The sequence below is a fragment of the Lathyrus oleraceus genome, chromosome 5, assembly GCF_024323335.1.
Source record: "Lathyrus oleraceus cultivar Zhongwan6 chromosome 5, CAAS_Psat_ZW6_1.0, whole genome shotgun sequence".
Classification (NCBI taxonomy): Eukaryota; Viridiplantae; Streptophyta; class Magnoliopsida; order Fabales; family Fabaceae; genus Lathyrus; species Lathyrus oleraceus.
Genome location: NC_066583.1, coordinates 420,700,715 through 420,719,250, shown reverse-complemented (window position 1 = coordinate 420,719,250; position 18,536 = coordinate 420,700,715). Strand labels below are relative to the sequence as shown.

At 35.8% G+C, this 18,536-nt stretch overlaps 1 pseudogene; it reads left to right on the top strand.

Moving 5' to 3' along the window:
• The first annotated feature begins 4,040 nt into the window (after positions 1-4,040).
• LOC127081109 (probable leucine-rich repeat receptor-like protein kinase IMK3) lies at positions 4,041-4,985 on the top strand (annotated as a pseudogene).
• Positions 4,986-18,536: the final 13,551 nt, after the last annotated feature.

Here is an 18,536-nt window from a genome sequence, read left to right as displayed (position 1 = left end):
CCAACAACGAATCAAAAAAGCGTTCGACAAGAAGGTCCGCCCTCGAGAGTTCAAGGAAGGGGATCTCGTGCTCAAGAAGATCTTGCCAGTACACAAAGATTCACGTGGGAAGTGGACTCCCAACTATGAAGGCTCATACGTTGTAAAGAGAGCATACTCTGGAGGTGCTTTGTTTCTCACAACTATGGATGGAAAAGATCTCATTCACCCTGTGAACTCTGATGTAGTCAAAAGATACCATGCCTAACAAAACTCGGTGGACTGAAAACCTGAAAGGGCAGTCCAGGCAAAAGTTAGGGATAAAAAAAATGGTAGCTCGCTAAGTTGAAAACCTGAAAGGGCGACTTAGGGAAAAAGGAGCATCCCGGTGGATTGAAAAACCGAAAGGGTGATCCAGGAAAAAATTAAGGACAAAAGGCATAGACTGCATCAGTTGTCACTGATCAACACAGAAGAGCTAAAAGTTGGAAGATCAATCCAACTGCCCCCTTCAGAAATAAGGTTTTGTGGAGTCATTGTTATTAGGAGTAGTAGTAGTCATTGCGATTCGATGTAAACCTTTTCCTATTGCCATTTTCAAATTTGTAACGTACATTGGAGCTACACCATTTGCGTGCTACCATTCTTGAATAAATACAAGTTTGTCTATCAAATTCTACCATTTGCTGTTTTTTTTCTCTGATTTTCTTTGTTATGCAAAATGCCATTTATTTTTTAATAATGAAATTTTGAACTTAAAAATATTTTTTTCTACATATTGAGAAACACGATTGTTGCTTTGACATGTGGAAATATTAAAAGGAAATCTTTCGTCTTTCCCCACAAGCCACAAGTTGCAAGACCTTTCCTGGAATAATCTACATATATCTCTAGAGAGCACAAATTTATCATTCTCTAAAAGGATTACTGGGCCAGTTATAACTGTTCAACTTGATAGATCCCCCCTATGATGCATTTATTCACTCATTTGGTTGAGTTGTTAGTGTTGAGGATTCAGTACCTCAATGAAGTTTTCCTCTAATTTCCAGGCTGCATATTGTTGGCATTTGCATATCATGATCATTCATATATCATGCATATAAGCAAAATCAAAATCATGCATAACCCGAAGTACTTCATGCTCATTTGCATAATCTCAGGTTTTATTGTGGATTTTCATTCCTCGACCTCTAAGACCAGTTGTTACTGGCATCGTTTGTTAAGTCTGGTTGTCACCAGCGTCTTTGGTCAAATCCAATTGTAACTGGTATCTCTTTAAATCTGGTTGTTACCAACATCTTTTGTCAAGACCAGTTGTAACTGACGTCCTGTTTCCAAATCCAGTTGTAACTGGTACCTTTTTGAAGTTTGGTTGTAACCAACATGGTTTGTAAGTCCAATTGTTTTGCGTTACCTCTCAAGTCCAGTTGTAATTGGCGTCTTGTTTTCAAAATCCAATGGTAATTGGTACCTAGAAGTCTGGTTGTAACCAACATTGTCTGCAAGTCCAATTATTATTGGCATTATCCGTCAAGTCCAATTGTTATTAGCATCACCCGTTAAGTCCAGTTGTAACTGGCGTTCGAATGATAAAATCCTGTTGTAACTGATATCTTTTTAAAGTCTGGTTGTCACCAGCATCTGTCAAATCCAATCATAATTATTACCTCAAGCACAATTGTAACTGGGCTTTGATAAAATCCATTCGTCAATGGTATGATAAGTCTGGTCGTAACTAGCATTTGTGTTAAGTCCAATTGTTATTGGCATTATTTGTTAAGCTCAGTTGTAGCTGGCGCACAAATTTTCAAATCCAGTTGTAACTGGTATCCTTTTAAAGTCTGGTTGTCACCAGCATATGTAAATCCAGTTGTAACTGGTATCATTTTAAAGTCTGGTTGTCACCAGCATTTGTCAAATCCAGTTGTAACTGGTATCATTTTAAAGTCTGGTTGTCACCAGCATTTGTCAAATCCAATTGTAACTGGTATCATTTTAAAAGTCTGGTTGTCACCAGCATCTGTCAAATCCAGTTGTAACTGGTATCATTTTAAAGTCTGGTTGTCACCAGCATCTATCAAATTCAGTTGTAACTGGTATCCTTTTAAAGTCTGGTTGTCACCAGCGTCTGTCAAATCCATCTTTAAATGGTATCTTTAAGTTTGGTCGTCACCAGCACCCTTGAAGTCTAGTCGTAACTGACACTAATCCGTTCAAAGAGAGTTGTACCATATGTTTATGGTATAAGTCCAATTGTTGTTGCACCTACAGAGAGTTTTCTATCCTGTTGGCCCTAGCACTTCCTAGAAAGTTGTCATTTTGACTCTTTCATTGACAGTAATTTCTAGAATTTTTTATCGGATGATTTTCTTGTGAGAAATCTCCGGATTTGTCAAGAATGTTCAAATTGTCATCAGGTCATGTATGAACCTGTTGATATACTCTTTTTGGATTTTTCTAATGTTGTCAAGTTATGTTTGAACCTGCTGTCAAAACTTCTTGATATTCCCCAGCATTGTCAGGTCATGTATGAACCTGTTGTTGAGCCTTTATTCCAGTATTACCAGGTCATGTCTGAACTTGTTTTAAAGAACCTTTCTCTTTGATTATTCCAGTATTGTCAGGTCATGTATGAACCTGTTGTAGGAATTTTCCCAAAAAAAAAGATGAATGTTCGAGTTGTTAGTAAGTCATGTGTGAACCTACCGTCAAAATCTCTGGTACTCCAAGTGTCGTTTATCAATTTTCACTTTGAGTACTCCCCAATGTGTGTTTGACTCTCCAGCAGGATTGTTATCCCCAGCGAGTTTGTTTTACCCCCAGTTGTATATTCCCATGTGGGCCATCAGTTTTCCCCACAGATTGTTTTGTCTGGCATGACATCTCTTGTTAAGGGTTCACCGTGTCCCTAACAGATAAATTCAGAAGTAAAGAGTCCTTCACCCATGCATATCATATCATAGCATTTTCATTTTTCAGGATCAAAATCTGGGTCTCCATGGTATTTAACCATCCCCCACTACGATCCGATGAAGAGGTGCTGCTTCATATTCCTCTGGTGAAGGATTTTTAAATAGGGGCAACTGTCATACCCTGATTTTGGTCCTGAAAATTTTCCCAATCAATCATTCATTTGCATTGTTCCCCATGACCATTTCATCTGGTCATGAAGCAACCCCCCCCAGCGGTCTTTATTTAGACTTGCTATCACTTGCCATTCCATAACTATTAGATTTTTAACTTTCCATTTGGCCTTAGATGTTTGATATCTTTTGATAAAATCAGGTGGAATCTCATGATTTTCGTTCTTGTGACCAATTTCAATACATGTTTTGTCTCTCTCATAGGACATCATTTTCCCTTTCGTTCTTAATTCAAGGAGATTTCATCCATATTCACCATTTCATATTTCTATGTGTCATATGCAAGTTTGCATTCACACTTCTTCATTCACATTGGAAATCTTCCATTCATTCATACACATACTCATTCATATTTCAATTACTTCATTCATTTTTACCATACCCACTCACTCACAACTGTCATTTTCATGGAAAGTGAATTAACTCATAACCTTTAAATATCACCACTTGAATACATGAAGTCCATAAGATACAAAGAAAGATTTTTGACTTGCTACGAGAGACGCTATTTTTTCATTCACAACAATGTCATATTCTTTACAAATCATAAGTATGTCCAAAGCATACCTAATTTAGAAAAAATTGGCACTCGAATTTTTATTACAAGAAGGGAGATTACATTTGTTTTAGTGATAAATCTGTTTGGATCTAGTCTTGAAGAACTTTTAACTTCTGTAGTAGAAAGTTATCACTAAAGACAGTTCTTATGCTTGCTAATCAAATAATTAACCGTATTGAGTTCATTCATGAGAAATCATTTCTACACGGAGGTGTCAAAACGGATAATTTTCGAATGGAGTTAAGAAAGCGGGCAAGACAAATCTTGCTGTGTCATTTTCATGTGAATTTGTAACTTCAAGGTCTCAGAAAGCTTAGTCTTCATAACAACCACTGGTTCAATCCCTTCATCTTTAGGACTTCTCGTTAATCTAAGAGGAGTTCAGCTCTTTAACAACAGGAACAATCCCTGAGAGTTTTGGAAATTCCACTAAGCTTTATTGGCTTAACTTGAGCTTCAATTCTTTGTCTGGTTCAATACCAACTAGCTTAACTAGTTTGAATTCTCTCACTTTTATGTCCCTTCAACATAATAATCTCTCTGGTCCTGTTCCAACTTTATTAGCACAAAAATTTAACTCAATCTCATTTGTGGGAAGTGTTCAACTATGTGGTTATAGTCCTTCAACTCAATGTTCCTCTCCGGCTCCTTCCGAAGGAGAAGGTGCACCTTCTGAAGTATCGAAATATCGGCATCATAAGAAACTTGGTACTAAAGACATAATCCTCCTTTGTAGAAGGAGTGTTACTTGTAGTCATGATAACTGTGTGATGTATCCTGCTCTTCTGCCTGTTCTGGAAGAGAAAAACATCGAATGACGAAGAGGGGCACGTTACTGCAAGATCAGTAGCGACTTCTGCCAGGACAGGAAAGGAGTCCCTCCTATCGCCGGAGAAGTTGAAGCGGGAGGCAAACTAGTATATTTTGATGGACCGCTCGCTTTCACGGTCGACAATCTCTTGTGGGCAACTACTGAGATAATGGGAAAGAGCACCTATGGAACAATGTATAAGGCAACATTAGAAGATGGTAGTCAAGCTGCAGTGAAAAATTGAAAAAAAATCACTAAGAATTAGAGAGAATTTGAATCTGAAGTTAGTGTTCTAGGAGCAATCCAATACAACAGCTGTGTAATAAACCATGCACCAGTCATGCCCAATTCAATAAATACATGCAACAAAGCAACATCAATTCCAATCCACTCAATGCACCAAACCTGCAACATGCTAACTTCAAGCCACTCAACAATAACAGCTACGACAATGCAATATCAACACAAAACATCACAATGCAAACAAGCTTAATACATTGCAAAAAACACACTTTCTACTCATTTGCTCACATTTTACTGCAATAAGAAATACACTAACATGGTAAGGCTGTAAAAATCCACAACAACAAAAACCAAGAAAACATTTTCACAAGAAAAGTAAAAGGTACAATTTACTTTTTCAGAACAAAACACCAAAATAGGGTAGACAAACTAGTTATGAATGAAAAATGTACATGGAATTGATTTGAATATTTTGGGGAAAGTTGATGTGTATGGATTGAAGGTTTGAAAATTGTATGGGAATGGTATGCTTAAATTGAATGAATATTATTGGATAGAATTAATTGTGTATTGATTGAAATATGGATTGTAATGGTATGCTATCTTTGAACATTGAAATGAATTGGCATATGAAATTGGATGACCTTGAATGGTTAACTTGAATGGTTTGAATATTACTAAAGGTTTACTAATAATGGATTTAAATGTTAATAAACATTAATTTGAAGTGGATTTAAATATTAAGTTTGAAATGGTTTTGAAATGTCAATTGAAATGGTTTTGAAAAGTTAAGCTCAAATGATTTCAAAGTTAAGTTCAAATGGTTTTGAAAGTCAATTGAAATTGTTTTGAAAAAGTTAAGCTAAAATGATTTCAAAGTTAAGTTTAAATGGTTTTGAAAGTCAATTGAAATGGTTTCAAGGTTCACTCATGAGAGTGAAGATGGAATGAAGAGAGATAAAAAATAGAAAAGGGCTTTTTAGGAATCAAGGGTTATATGTACTTAATGAAACACAAATCAAAATCCTTTAAAAAGGTCAAGTAATTCAAAAATGAAGTATAAACCGACTAGAAAATGATGTTAAAATCCTTCGATTAAATCGAGGTGGTGAATATTTAAACCTAGAATTTTATGACCATCTAAGAGAAGAAACCGAACCATGTTATACATGGTCTAATCCTTGATGATTTACACTAATATTCCAAACTCCTTTTAGGAACATGCTCCATTGATAACAATCTTACACTTTTAATTGTGTTCCATCTAAAATAGTTGACAAGACACCATATGATATATAGAATGGTAAAAGACTAAATATGTCTTACATTAAGATTTAGGATTGTGAAGTTTGTGTGAAATGACAAATTTCAACTAACCTTGAGGGTAAATAAGATAAATACTTCTTTGTGTGGTATCCTAAAGAAACAAGAGGGTATTAATTTTACAATCCTTTTATGAAAAAATTATTTGTTGCTAGAATTAGAGTATTCTTGGAAAATAACTTTATTTCAAAAGGAATCAAGGGGAGGAAAGTAGAGCTCGAAGAAATTCAAGAATCCCGAAGTAGTGACATCCCTATAGAGGAAATTAGAGCAGGAAACATTAGAAGTTGTGGAAGAGAAACCTGTTCAGGTAGAACAAGACCGACGTAGGTCAAAAGGATCACTACTATAAAAGTATCTTTCATAACACCATTTCACCTCGACCAAAGTATCCGTCATGATATAATCTATTCACTTAGGCACTTTTCTTTTATTTTTATTTTTATTTTTAAGCCACTTTTCACCACGGGTGGAACTTCAAACCGTGGTTACAAGTGGCGCCTGCTCATGAGTTCGAATCCTGGCACCTACAATTTTGTTTTTTAATTTATTTTTAGCCACTTTTTACCACGTTTGGAATGGTGAAAAGTGGCGCATGGTTACGAGTTCGAATCCTAGCACCTACGTTTTTATTTTGTTTATTTTTAAGCCATTTTTTACCACGTTGGAACCTCTAACCGTGGTAAAAAGTGGCGCATAGTCATGAGTTCGAATCCTAGCACCTATAATTTTGTTTTTATTTATTTTTAAGCCACTTTTTACCACGGTTGGATCTTCCAACTGTGGTGAAAAGTCACTCAGGGTCATAGGGAAATATAAGAGTATTTATTGAGTTTGTTCACTGTCCTTAAACAATTTTTTATCATCCATTTAGTGAGTATTGGGGCTCAAGATACTATCGTTAGTGATCCAAGTAAAACCTAAAACTTAGATGAACTTCCAACTTAGTCAAACTTCATCTTCTACCCCCAAACATCATCTTAGATTTATGACACTCTATTTATCCATTAAATCAAGCTTGAAAACTGAAGGAGAATAGCAATCCCAAACACAACGAAATTTAAAAACTTCTCCTTTAGCGATCCTTACGAATGGGCATGATCAGTGATAGAATCGTTACCTCTTGTGGCGATTGAAACCTTTAATGTAGATTTTCTGAGCGATCACGAATGTTGATTGGTGACAATGCCTCTACTCAGTCCACACGAACAGATTTCTTCAATCTCAGTGCTAGCTGCTACGAATTAAGGCTTTGAGTGAGAGAGAGAGAGAGAGAGAAACAAAATTAGAACTGCACTAATGCTTCTGCACAAGGGTTCTATTTATAGAACCACTTGTGTAGGTTGTAAGCTAAAAAGCCCACTTAAGTGTATGTGGCCCATATCTTATAGTATGCCAAAATCACTAAGCACATGATACCTTACCATATTTCATATTCTACTTAAGTACACCGTGAAGGTAGAGAAAAACAAGAAAGGGGGTTTGAATTGTTTTTGGAAAATAAAACTTTTTAAGAATATAGACACACTCAGAATAAAAGAATGAGACACAAAATTTTATACTGGTTCGCTTGAAATTCAAAGCTACTCCAATCCACCCGGCCAAGGTGACTTCGCCTTCAAAAATGACTTAATCCACTAATCTTGAAAGATTACACAAACAACTGTCTAAGAGAATAATCCCTTAGCCCTCTCAAGTATTCAGACTGCACATAGTCACTTGAGGAAGTGTCTTAGTAATGAGATGATTGGTAATGCACAGTGCTTCTAACAATAAGCAAATATTACAAAAATTATAAGAACAACAACTCTTCACGTAAGAGCAGCAACTCGTGAAATAGTGAAAGAGAGTGATTGAGGGATTTGTATTTTTGAGTGTCTCAGGTGTATTTTCTTGTGAGGCATTCCATCCTTTATATAGGAGTTTGAGAGGACTGTTGGTTGATGACAGAATCTTGGTCATTGAAGACTGATTAAAGTCATTACTCTCCTTGTTTCTTTCCAAAACAGTTTTGGGTGCGTCATAATTTCCTTCTAGAAATAGTTTCTTTCTAAATGCAGATTTCTTCATGGTTACACATTTTGAGTCAGCGAATCCTGTATTCAGAGTCTTGCTATGCACTGTTCTTCTTCAGAGGGAACTTGTATTTGACTTTATTAGAGTTTCTCTTTAATCTTGACTTCTTCAGATCGTGCTTCTTCAGAGTTTCTGACTTCTTTCATTTTTGCTAGCGCTTGTGTTGGAGTCAGAACTTTCTGGTTCTGTATCTGATGATTTATCTATCTTATTGTTTGATCAGAGTCCTGCACACTTAAGAAAAATTTCGTTAGGGTACCATTTTTGTTTCATCCTTCGTAATCATCAAAATCTTAGAGATACATTGTAGAACCAACTTTGTTCTTACACACCGTACCTTACGATGTTCTACAATTCACTTAAGTGCACCATACCTTATGGTGTTCCTTAGTTACTCTATCTCTCATCAATCTGTCCTTTTGTGTGTGACCCTGTAGGTTTTCGCGACATTGACAATTATATTAAATCACGTATTTAACATAACAAACAGTGAGCGATATCTATCAACACATCACTGCTACCCAAGACACGAAAATGTCATGTGATCTGACAAATCCTTTTGTGATAATACTTATGTGTACAATTACCCTTTTGCCCTTATGTCTATATTGAACACAAGGCATAAACCGTGTCATCCTTGTCTAGTTCAATATTGGGCCCGTAGACATTTATCCTGTTACGCAGGATGGGCAAATTCCGTCTAGGTCACTCATGTCCCTCAGCATGCTTCGTGGAGTAACCATCAATTGTCTTTATGGTCATCCAGTTACGGACAATGTTTGATCAACAATAAGGCACTCGACTCTACATCTAGGGTCCATAGTGGTTTCAGGTCGAAGGGTGGTATACACCACTATCACCATGAGAATAACTTATGACACTTTGCATAACATTCTATATAGTATTCTCATAGCGGGTCAATCCAGTATAAATATTACTCTTAATATTTATACCTATGTTTAAGACTTGATAACTCCTTATCCATGATCCATGAGATGCGATCATCAGTCTATATACATAATAATCTCAATGCTTTAATGTCATCCCACTTTACAACAAAGCTCGACTACGGATAGTTTAAGAATATTGTCCTTATGTTTAATGGGATCTCAGAATTAAGTCACACTTGATACACTAAACGGACTAACTATTTTAGGGACTTTATTAAACAAACATAATAAAGAAAAAGCCTTTTATTATTAATAAATAATTTGATACAAGTACCAAAAGTATTGGCCTCTAGGGCTTACACCAACAAAAACATCATTTCTTCTATAAACAAAACTCAAAAACATCATTTCTTTCATTAACAAATTTCAGAACTGCATCACCTCTTCTCTAACTTGAGTGAGACAAGGAAAACGTGGATTCAAGTTAGCAATGTTAGTTGTTATTTTTCTTGCTATTGTTCTTGTGTTCTTATTGTTGTTGTTGTTGTTGTCGTTCTTGCTGTTATTCTTGTTGTTGTTCTTATTATTGTTATTGTTGTTGTTCTTATTGCTGTTCTTATTCTTGTTTGTTCTTCTTGTTGTTGTTTTTGTTGTTCTTCTTATTCTTGTTGCTCTTGTTATTCTTGCTTTTGTTCTTCTTCTTCTTCTTGTTTTTGTTCTACTACTGCATTTTTTAGTTTTATTAAAAGACATACAACAATGGTTGTTTAAAGTAACCATTGTGATAGGTTGAGACATACAACGACGGTTGTTTAAAGTAGCCATTGTGATAGGTTGCACACTAATTGACTTATAATCACGGTTGCACGATCATGGTCAAAATAATCATATATACAATCACACCATATCTCACAATGGTTGGTCGGACGTGGTTGTATCCCTTTTCCAACCGTTATGAGTGGTGTTTTCCGTAATAGTGGATACATCTCCAACCTGAAAGATATGGTTATATCATAACTTATTAAGGTGATGTATTACTCGTGGATCAAGATAAGTTTGTAACCTTCCAAAAGGCCATCACTGATTCTGAGTTTGAGAAGTGACTAGTGGCCAAGAATCCTGAAATGGTTTCTATGTACACAAACTAGGTTTGGACCTTGGTAGAGCCTCTTGTAGGAGTTAATCCTATAGGATGCAAGAGGGTTTTCAAAAAGAATACTGACATAGATGGTAAGGTATGAGGCGCGATTGATTTCCAAGGGCTATAAGAAAATTCTTGGTGTTGACTATGATGAAACATATTCACCAGTTGCAATTCTCAAATTTGTTTTCATTTTACTTGTTATCACTGCATATCATAATGATGAAATATGGTAGATGGATGTCAAAGCTTCTTTATTTAATGGAAATCTCCTTAAGGATTTATACATTATACAACCTTAATTATTTGACATATTAGAAGAAGACAAAAAGATATGCAAGTTACATCAATCAATTTATGAATTGTAGCAAGCTTCTAGAGCTGAAATATCTTTTAATGAAACAATAAAATAGTATGGATTCATTAAAAATGAAGATGGGTCTTTTGTCCACAAGAAGGTTAGTGGGAGCATGGTCATCTTTCTCATATTATATGTATATGACATATTACTCATAGGAAACGATGTCCCTACCTTGCAGCAAGTGAAAACTTGGCTAGGAAATTGCTTTTCTATAAAACTTTGGTGAAACATCCTATATATATATATATATATATATATATATATATATATATATATATATATATATATATATATATATATATATATATATATATATATATATATATATATATATATATATATATATATATATATATATATATATATATATATATATATATATATATATATATGAGTCATGATCTATAGAGATAGATCACAAGAATTGTTTGGCCTCTAAGGCAGAGTACATATTTAGACAAAGTGCTGAAAGACTTTGTCATACCCTCAAATTTACCTTACCTCCATATCATCCTCCATATCCCTAATTCACGAGCATGCATCCCACACCTGTCATCTCATATGCATTTATGCCCAATGATCCATAATGTTCCAAAAACTTAAGGCATGTGGTTCATCTATGAAGCCTTAAGACTCACTTATCATGTTGAGGTGTGCCAAAGCCACCATAAACCTAATCTTCATCCTCAAGCATCCCAGAAGCTTGGAGGATCATTCAAGACACATGACTCACTCTTCAAACCCTAATTCGATGGTGGGTCCCCATTGAAGACACATAAAGATTCATCTGGTCACCCAAGGACCTCAACCGTAGTTTATGATCCTCATTGGCTTGTACAAGTCATGGTTCACCTTGAGTCTTGACCATGCCATTGATGACCCCTAAAATCCAAATTTTGTTCATACCACAACCCTTTGAATAATCTCAATACATCCCTTGCACCTCAAAACCCTAATTTGACTGGCTATGGTTCTTGATGAAACTTGTGATTCAAGAAACCCTAATTTATGCATTTTTTGGTTCATGGCCTTGCTTGAGTCTTGAACATGTCATTGATGACCCCTAAAATCCAATGTTTGTTCATACCACAACCCTTTGAATCATCTCAATACATCCCTTGCACAACAAAACCCTAATTTGACTGGCATGGTTCTTGTTGAAACTTGTGATTCAAGAAACCCTAATTTGTGCGTTTTCTTCAAGTCTCCAAGTCTCACTTATATAGCATAAGAAGAAGACAGTTGGAGGTAAGAAAAGGAAAAGCTCATAGAGCGATTATCCACTGTTGGATGGGAGAGGAGTGATATTGCATACTGTCAGACACCCACAATTACTTCATTCATTTTTACCATACCCACTCACTCACAACTGTCATTTTCATGGCAAGTGAATTAACTCATAACCTTTAAATATCACCACTTGAATACATGAAGTCCATAAGATACAAAGAAATATTTTGACTTGCTACGAGAGACGCTATTTTTTCATTCACAACAATGTCATATTCTTTACAAATCATAAGTATATATATATATATATATATATATATATATATATATATATATATATATATATATATATATATATATATATATATATATATATATCAGTCATGATCTATAGAGATAGATCACAAGAACTGTTTGGCCTCTAAGGCAGAGTACATATTTAGACAAAATGCTGAAAGACTTTGTCATACCCTCAAATTTACCTTACCTCCATATCATCCTCCATATCCCTAATTCACGAGCATGCATCCCACACCTGTCATCTCATATGCATTTATGCCCAATGATCCATAATGTTCCAAATACTTAAGGCATGTGGTTCATCTATGAAGCTTCAAGACTCACTTATCATGTTGAGGTGTGCCAAAGCCACCGTAAACCTAATCTTCATCCTCAAGCATCCCAGAAGCTTGGAGGATCATTCAAGACACATGACTCACTCTTCAAACCCTAATTCGATGGTGGGTCCCCATTGAAGACACATAAAGATTCATCTGGTCACCCAAGGACCTCAACCCTAGTTTATGATCCTCATTGGCTTGTACAAGTCATGGTTCACCTTGAGTCTTGACCATGCCATTGATGACCCCTAAAATCCAAATTTTGTTCATACCACAACTGTAAGACCCCAATTTTGGGCCCTAAGATCCCTCATGGCCCATATCATTCATATCATAACCTCAAGGATCATTGCATGCCTTTGCTTTCCTCTTAGTGGATAGATTGCCTTGTGGGTTTGTTTCTTGATCACCAAGCATACTTTGCATTTGTATATCTTTGCTTTCATATGTTTATCATTCAAAAAGTACAAAAATATTGTCTGTCTAACCTTGTTGCTTGCAGTTAAAGTAATCATCAGAAACTAGGTCAAAGTCAGTCAATAGTCAGTCAAAGCAATGGATGGTGGCCATTCTTGCAGAATTTGGGCACCATGATCAATAATCAAAGGTTCAAACAACTTGAGACATCATTTGAAGTCAAGTTCTCAAGGAATCAGGGTTTGGAATTCATCAGAAGTGCATCAGTCATCCAAAACCCTAGAAAAGTCAAAACTTGGTCAACTGTGGATTTAATCAAGGATTTGATGGATAAAATTGATTTGAAGGAGCTCATTCATGCTTATATAAGTCTCATCTATCATGTTCAACCTCATCATGGAAGAAAATCAAGCCAATCAGAAATTTTCCAGAAATAGAAAGTGGACCTGTAATTTCAACTGCCAAAAATGGAAACTTCTTGATCCTCAACTTACATCATGATACAAGCTCCAAATGAATTTATGCCCAACATGAAAGTTGAAGATCTTGTCTTCCCATTTTCAAAAAGTCCAAGAACTCTCAAATCCCATGTGTGGTTGTCAAGATATGATCAAATCATTTTCACCAATTTTTGAACTTCAAAGGGCCATATCTCTCAAACCATAAGGCCAAATTTGGTGGGGTTTTTTCCTACACACCACATTTTTCATCCTCTTTCCAAAAATATAAATTTCATGACCTAAAACCTTACCATTCAAAATGGCATTTTTGGATCTTTTCATTTAAATTCAAAGTTTGACCAAACTTTGACTTTTTGATTTATGGACTTTTTCTTGATTTTGCCAATTGGGAAATGTTTCATATCCTATTTGTGATTTGCTCCAAGCCTAAAGTCATCATCATATCACCATTATGCTATCATTTGGACCAAAATGCAAAACTTGAAAATTGGCAAGAAGCTTCACAAAAGCAAAACCAGTACAGCATTTCACATGTACAACCAAAACAGCACAATTTTAGTCTGTTTACAGCCTGTACCAAGGCCCATTCGCAGCAAAAACACACCTCCACTTCCATTTGCTCACACTTAGCAATTTGCAAAATGCATCATTACACACAAAACCAGCTTACCATTTGATTAAGTGAGGTTAAACAGGTGATATAAATGGTTTTTCTGTCCAAACAAACCCTAGTTTTGGCAGCTGCAACACAGAAAAACTCCTCACTCCTTCCAACTGCTTTTTGGGGCTCGAGCAACATTTTCTCTAGAAACCCTCAAAACACCACAAGCTTCCATCATCATTCCTTCACCTGAGCAACATTTGGAAGATTATCCAATCACCATTTATCACCTGTAAAGTCCCTTTCTCACTCTGTTTTGCATCAAGCTCAGCAATGGTAAATCGAGCTGTGAGATTTTCCAAGTGTTCTTGAGCTTGTCTACACCAAGTATCCTTCATTGCCAAGCACAAGGGTCAGCTGTTTGCACTCCTATCATCAAAAATATCACTGTTTCACGACTTGCTTCAAAAACAAGTAAGTTTTCGAGTACCTTCTTTCTCCATGCCATGCTATGCATATGAAAGATCTTTGAATGCTGGATTGAATGCAAGTTGAATCACTCAAAATGGTTGTGACATGAAGGAGAAATCTAAGTTTACATTTCTGCATCCAAAAATACTTTCCATCGATTTGCTTGATTGATGTTGTTTTACCACAAACTATGCTTGGATTATGATTAGGTTAGCTTCATTGATGCTATTAGCATGGTTGATTTTAATTTCTGGACATATGAAATTTTTCGAGCTCATAGTGATGAATGTATGTTCCTGTTGCCTAAACTCTTACCATGCCCAGGATCTTCCTTTGATTATGTTTGTTGTGTTTGGTTATGACCATTTGATGTTGCATGATGTAAATATCTGCCATGCTGTATGGGATTCATTGGTTTGATTTTCATTTGTTCATGTCGATTTTGAACCATGAAGGTGGATTGAATGCCCTGCTGTTACATGAACCTACCATGCTCAGATTTCTCCCTTGATTAATGTTTTGTTTTGCTGTTGGCTGATGCTGTTTAATGATGCTGTTACATTGTTTGTTTTGATTGTTGATGTTGGTTACGGTTGATGCTTGGATGATGAACCATTGAATGTTAATACCCCTGCTGTTTTGCTGCCTTAAGTTGCCAAGAAAATCTCATGAATATGTTGATGTTGGTGTTTTTGAGTTAGTGCTCATTTTGATTGATAATGCTATGCTGATGTTTGAATCATGAGGATTTTCTTCCATGCTGTTTATGTGCTGTTGTATGAATGTTGCTGCTGCTGTTATGCTTGAATCATAATTCTGTCCAGAAAGATTCCTCATGCTTATGTGATCTTGATATTAGCTAGGGTTGCATGTTGATTAATGTTGCTTCATGGCCATGATTTTTTGGTTGAGGCTGTTGTTCAGGTGTTGGGTGATTTAAATGATGAACATGATGATGAATGAATTATGCTGCTGCTACAACCTTTCCTGCCCAGATTTTCATGTATGTTTGTTTATTGCTGATTGATATGGCCTGTACCAATACAATGTTGTTTGTGTGGTTTGGTCGAGTCATTTTGTTTTGATGATTGGTGACAACATGAATGTGCCCTGCTATTAAACCCTAGACTGCAGCCACACGACAGAAAATACACTCCCTCTCCTTCTTGCAAATTTGCATACTGGGATTTTCTGCTCAAAACAACAAAGACCCTTGAGCAAACCTTGATTGATTCTTCATCTAGACCTATTTCTGAGCTCATTTCCACCATCAAACACTAGCTGGAACCTTCCCTTCATGTCCTGTTCTTCAAAGCACACAACCATGGCAGTTGGAGCTGCGAGGTTTTCTAAGCATCCTTGAACCTACCTTCTTCAAGTATTCAACATTGCAAAGCACAAAGGCCATCTGTTCGAGTATAGCAACCTCAAAATACCACTGTTTCATCCATTTCTTCATAACCAAGTAAAAATCTCGATCTCTTCTTTCTTTATGCCATGATATGCTTTAGATAGATTACATGATGCTGATTCTAATGAGTGTTCATTTGCTTGAAATGGTTGGTTATGCTGAGAGAAACATGGTTTTCATTTTTTATGCTTGAAGTTATTTTCCTTCGATTTGCTCACATGGTTGTGATTTCATGAAAACCCTTGCCATATAATGCTTGTACTTAGTTTGATGAAGCTATTGATATGCATATGGTTGATTTCTGGGCATGTGGAAATTTTGAACTCATGAAGGTGATGAACATCTGCTTCTGTTATAATGAACCCTGTTTGTTTTTCCAGCACATTTACATGGATTGTGTTTGGTTTATTTGTTTGTCTGTTGTTGAATGATTATTATTGTCTCATTGCCATGATGATTGGAATGTTGATTGTTGTTGAATCATGAGTTTGAACCTGCCCTGCTTGAAATTCCATGATGCTGTTGTTTTCAAACTTATGCCATGAAAACTATGTTGTATGCTGTTTGCTTGCTGTTGGTTATGATGGGTACATGAGGATGATGAACTTGATGCATTGCCCTGCTGTTTTGAGTTTGTTTGTTGGACTTCATTTTGATCAATTGCATGAAGTTACATGAGTTTGAATGCTGAATGCCAATGCTGCTGTTCAAACCTGATGTTATATCCAGATAAACTCCCATGATTATGTTGTTTTGCTGTTAATGTTCATTGCCATATGCTGGATATGTTTTTGTTCATGTCCATGGATGATGCTGTTTGAAAATGAATGCTGATTGTTTACAAATGCCATGCTGTATGTGGAATGCTGTCGGATTTTATTATGATGATTACATGATGATGTTGGTTGTCTGCTGTTGTTTCTAAAACCATAGAACAGAACTCTCCCCAGATTTCTCCATGAGTATGCTTGTTCTAATGTTGGTTATTGTATGCTCAATGATGATGTTTCGTGCCATGATTGATCTTACATGCTGTTGGCTGTTTTGTTGTATGAACACTACCATTGCCATGTTAGTTGTTGGTTTGCTGGAATTTCAATTGATAATGATGTTGGTGAACCAAATGTTGAAAACCATGCTGTTAATACCATGCTGTTGTCTGTTTGTTTGGTCGAATGATGTTGATGTTCATGATGCCCAGCTACATAAACCCTTAAGGAATCCTGCTGCTGTTTTGCTATTTTTGTATGCCCAGATTTTCCATGGTTAATGTTTTGTTGTTGTTGGTTAATACTGCATGATGATTGATGTTGCATGGCCATGTTTGTTTCTTGATGTTGCATCGTGTTGTTTGAGGTTTGTCCATGAGCCATGAAGTTTGAAGTTGCCAAACCATGCTTAAACCCTAGGGTTTTAGAAACTCAGAAAATATGAGGTTCCATTGGTGCATGTACTGTTCTATTGGCTGGGAGCCAATCAGAACATTTCGTTTTGCCTTGCCAAAACGCAGAGTTTAGATTAGTGAGTCCAAAATTACACAATTGCCATGCTGACTTCCTTGTTTGACCACTAGTTCATGTCATTTGTCTTTGCTTTGTTCAAATATTCATCCAACTTCAACAATTCTTTTTTAATTCAATTTTCATCCAAAAATCCTGAAATTTTTTCCATCATGATCACAATTGAGTCTAGTATTTTATGGTGAATTTTAATTAATTTTTCAGTGGCTGGATTTTAAATGATAAATGATTTTTCAACATGTATGCATAAATGATACATTGTGCCATTTCAATTGTGAAATTCTCATGACATATCCAATGAGCTTGAAATTTTTTGTGGTGAAACTAGACACATTGACCTTCATTTCCATATAAAGTTTGTGCATTTATCATTTGTGGATTGAGAGTTATGATTTTCTGAAGTTATGTGTTACATTTGGTGCTATACCATGATCATGTATTTTCCCAATTTTTGTTCACATGCTTCCTCTTATCCAATTGACCCCAAATTTTGCATGAATGACCCATCACATGTCTAGTTTGTGTATGAATTTTCCTGGAATTAATCTTGCTGTTTTCCATTTGATTGAGAATTTTCTTCCATACTTGGTCATTTGTTGACTTTTTGTGCTATGCCTTGCCAAATCTTTTGTGAAATTCTCAAATCTTATTGTATGATCATGAAATTTCATATGTGATAACTAGATATCTCAAGCTTTGCATTGGTGTTAATCTCATTCATTTCTCTTCTGTTTTCAAATTGATATGATTTTTTGAAGTTGACCCATGCTTGTTGACTTTCACCATGCTTACTTGAATTTGGTTTGACTTCATGATTTTAATTGAGTGCCTTCCTTTCATCCAAATGCCATGAAATTTTGCATGTATACCATGTTAGATGTTAGGATTGAGTGTGATTTATTTCATGATTTTTGAGATTGTTTGAGTTGACTTTTGAATGAAGTCTTTGCTGTTGACTTTTGTATGCTTCTCTTGCCATGCTTTGCATTATTTTGCATATGAAATGACCATGATGCATGATTTGGTTGTGAATCCAATTGAGAATGCTTCTTGAATGTTTAGACTTGGTTTGGGTTGACTTTTCCTTGCTGCCTTGACTTTTTCTTTCATCTTTGACCCTAGGCTAGTCCTAGTGGTCTTCTAAGCTTATGTTGAGTTCATCTGTTTCAGGTTGAGCACCAATGCCTTGAGGATCATTCAAATTTGTTTGAGTTGATTGTTTAATGTGCTAACCTTTGTTTTGTAGGTGTGACTCACATACTTGAGTCTTTGTGCCTTG